Source organism: Limulus polyphemus, unplaced genomic scaffold (genome assembly GCF_000517525.1).
Source record: "Limulus polyphemus unplaced genomic scaffold, Limulus_polyphemus-2.1.2 Scaffold760, whole genome shotgun sequence".
NCBI classification, from domain to species: domain Eukaryota; kingdom Metazoa; phylum Arthropoda; class Merostomata; order Xiphosura; family Limulidae; genus Limulus; species Limulus polyphemus.
The window spans coordinates 265,780-270,071 of NW_013666370.1; the positions used below are offsets into that span (position 1 = coordinate 265,780).

General features: G+C 30.7%; 1 pseudogene; it reads right to left on the bottom strand.

Moving 5' to 3' along the window:
- LOC106460366 overlaps positions 1-4,292 on the bottom strand; it is a 50,953-nt pseudogene that overhangs the window by 29,779 nt on the left and 16,882 nt on the right.

Genomic DNA, 4,292 nt, shown 5'->3' on the forward strand with positions numbered 1-4,292 from the left:
GCAAATGCATCATCTTGTTTCTGTACAGTATTTGTTGTTCCATTCTTGTGTTTCTATATAATATTTGTTGTTTCATTCTTGTGTTTCTATTCAGTATTTGTTGTTTCATTTTTGTTTCTATACAGTATTTGTTGTTCCATTCTTGTTTCTATACAGTATCTGTTGTTTCATTCTTGTGTTTCTATACAATATTTGTTGTTTCATTCTTGTGTTTCAATACAGTATTTGTTGTTTCATTTTTTTCTATACAGTATTTCTTGTTCCATTCTTGTTTCTATGTGGTATCTGTTGTTTCATTCTTGTGCTTATATACAGTATTTATTGTTTCATTCTTGTGTTTATATATAGTATTTGTAGTTTCATTCTAGTGTTTCTATACAATATTTGTGGTTTCATTTTTGTTTCTATGGAGTATTTGTAGTTTCATTATATTTTCTGTACAATATTTGTTGTTCCCTTCTTGTGTTTCTATACAGTATTTGTTGTTCCATTCTTGTTTCTATACAATATTTGTGGTTTCATTCTTGTGTTTCTATACAATATTTGTGGTTTCATTCTTGTGTTTCTATACAGTATTTGTTGTTTCATTTTTGTTTCTATGGAGTATTTGTAGTTTCCTTATATTTTCTGTACAGTATTTGTTGTTTCCTTCTTGTGTTTCTATACAGTATTTGTTGTTTCCTTCTTGTGTTTCTATACAATATTTGCTGTTCTATTCTAGTTTCTATATTTGTGGTTTCATTCTTGTTTCTATACAGTATTTGTTGTTCCTTTCTTGTTGCTATACAATATATATTGTTCCATTATTGTTTCTATACAGTATTTGTTGTTCCTTTCTTGTTGCTATATAATATATATTGTTCCATTATTGTTTATATATGTTATTTGTTGTTCTATTCTTGTGTTTCTATACAGTATTTGTTGTTCCATTCTTGTTTCTATACATTCTTTGTTGTTTCATACTTGTGTTTCTATATAGTGTTTGTTGTTCCATTCTTGTTTCTATACATTATTTGTTGTTTCATTCTTGTGTTTCTATACAGTATTTGTTGTTTCATTTTTGTGTTTCTATACAGAATTTGTTGTTCCATTCTTGTTTCTATACAGTATTTGTAATTTCATTCTTGTGTTTATATATAGTTCTTGTTGTTTCATTCATGTGTTTCTATACAATATTTGTTGTTTCATTCATGTGTTTCTGTACAATATTTGTTGTTTAATTTTTGTTTCTATACAGTATTTGTTGTTTCATTTTTGTGTTTCTGTACAGTATTTTTTGTTTCATTTTTGTTTCTATACAGTATTTGTGGTTTCATTCTTGTGTTTCTATACAATATTTGTTGTTTCATTCTTGTGTTTCTAATACAGTATTTGTTGTTTCATTCTTGTGTTTCAATACAGTATTTGTTGTTTCATTCTTGTGTTTCAATACAGTATTTGTTGTTGCATTCTTGTTTCTATAGAGTATTTGTTGTTACGTTCTTGTTTCTGTACAGTAATTATTGTTCCATTTTTGTTTCTATACAATATTTGTTGTTTCATTCTTGTGTTTCAATACAGTATTTGTTGTTTCATTTTTGTTTCTATACAGTATTCCTTGTTCCATTCTTTTTCTATACAGTATTCCTTGTTCCATTCTTGTTTCTATACAGTATTCCTTGTTCCATTCTTGTTTCTATACAGTACTTGTTTTTCATTATTTTTTGTATTCAGTATCTGCTGTTCTATTCTTGTTTCTATACAGTATTTATTGTTCCATTTTTGTTTCTATGCAGTATTTGTTGTTCCATTCTTGTGTTTCTATACAGTATTTGTTGTTACCTTCTTGTTTCTATACAATATTTATTGTTCCATTCTTGTTTCTACACAGTATTTGTTGTTTCATTCATTTTGGGGAATTTTGAAAAAATCATTTTAAAACATATTAAGGGGGGCAAGTTTATTATATATATATATATATCAAGTGCATGCAGATTGTAGAATTTTATCGAAAAATATACTGAAAAAAATATATACACACACACTAAAATATAAATATATATATATAACTATAACTTATTAAAACACTAAGAATGAACCTTTTTAGAATAAGATGGAACTGTACAAGGATCGTGGTTAATATTAAAAGGATGACATTTTACTTATACGAGGATGTTGCAAGGCTGGAATAGTACAGTTAAAAAACGAAGATGGTAATATATAAACATAAGAATAAAACAACAAATACTTATAGAAACAATAATGGAAAACAAATACTTATAGAAACAAGAATGGAAAAACAAATACTATATAGAAACGTTTTAACCATTGTATCTTGAATTACGTTACTCGACAATTTTATGCTTCTAGTTCAGTGTTTCTACCTCTTAATTATATGTTATGTGAAACACACTTTCTACAGCTGCACTTTTATTAATTCGTCTAAAACAGCTTATATAGGCACAAGTTTCGTTCACACTTCTTGGTAATAAAATATATAAGAACAAATTTTGCGTATATGGTATTCTGCCTTCACAATCATACGTAAATAATGCCATCAAGACTTATCATTAATGGAACCCCCTTTTTTTTTACTTTTAACAAAAATACTTACTGTAAAATCTCTTTTCTTTCTTTTTTTTTAGCTTCTTAAATTTACTCGAGTCTTTTAATGTATCAAAAACCTTATTGATGTAATCATGTTTAATCAGGAAACAACTCTGAAAATCTCTGAACTCATAAAGCTAGCCTCCCCAACCCTAACAAAATATACGTAAAGTTTTTGTTATTGAAATATACATCTACATATGTATATACATGTTATGTCATGAAGACTGTATAACGTATATGCAACATTGTCAAGGGAATTATTTCTTCTCGTGTAATTAGAATTAACATAAACAAAATCCCCGATCAACAGGTTTCAACAATATCAGTGACAGCTTATCATAACGACAAGTACAGTAATCATTACGAAAAGAAAAAAAATATTTTGGTATGGGGTAAGTATGGTTTTAGGGAGAGTTAAACCAGTTAAGCCTTAATCGTGATTTAAAACATTTCACTTTATAATCAACAATCGTGATTTAAAACATTTCACTTTCTACGATCAAAAACCGAATCAAAAGACTTTAGATTGCCTTATGTCCTAAATATTGATTTCGAAGATATCATTATCAACTACTTGCTGTTACAGAGAAGTACTCCCAAACGTTTTGGTGTTGAATTGGTTACGATTATGAAAAACAGTCTCTGTGCGACACTAGCGCCCACCTAGTTTCTTTAAAAAAAATAGTAAAAAAAATCCTGTATCCATAGCAACAGTGTTAAGCGTTACTCGATACTGACGAACGGATGGCTTTACACCCTGAGTTGACGGATATCACAGTCACCCCTTTTAGTCTTCTGGGCTAGTGGGCGTTAGCCGAGATCCAGTCCACAGTGGAGGAAACACGATGGTAGATTCCTGGCTGACGAGACTCCGCACAACCAAACCCTGCGGAAATTATTCCGACCAGAGTCCACCTGTTGTTGAGGTACATGATCAGAGGACCCCCAGAATCACCCTATGTAGTAAACAAAGTATGTTAACATCAACTTTTAAAAACGTCAAATGACTATTGTTCAGCATTTATTACCTTAATAGATAGTGTAAACTATATATCTGTAATTTTATCTTTATGGTTTCTAATAAATTCGCATATCTGTGTGGAACTAACAAGAGCACTGTAAACAATTTACATCTTGTTTAAATCACCTTCATTAATTTATGACAATGTTGTTCTGCCTGTCCCCCAGTGGCGCAGTGGTATGTCTGCGGACTTACAACGCTAGAAACCGGGATTCGATACCAGTGGTAGGCAGAGCACAAATAGCCCTTTATGTAGCTTTGTGCTTCATAACAAACAACAACAAAGTGTTGTTCTGCCTACTATTGATAACGTGGCGGAGACATTCTTTTGAAGCTGGTGTGATACGAACATAGGTGGTGTGCTACGAAAAAAAAAAAGGTAGAAATAGAAGGCAATGTAAGTTGGCATTAAACTGCTTATTTTTCCCCGATTTCCATCATATTTTAGCCTACACTACATCAAAATGGGCCCAAATTACCAATATAATTACAAACATTTTCCCAGAAGAGCATGCCCCTCAAACCTCCTATTTTCTATCTTCTTCACACGCCTGCATAGTGTGAAAAGAAGATCTATTGTAGATGATGTACCATAAAAAAGTGACTGGATGTACAACAAATAAGACGATGAGAAACATTTACTGTAGGAGGTGTGTCATAAGGAGGTGGGGGGGGGGCGCTC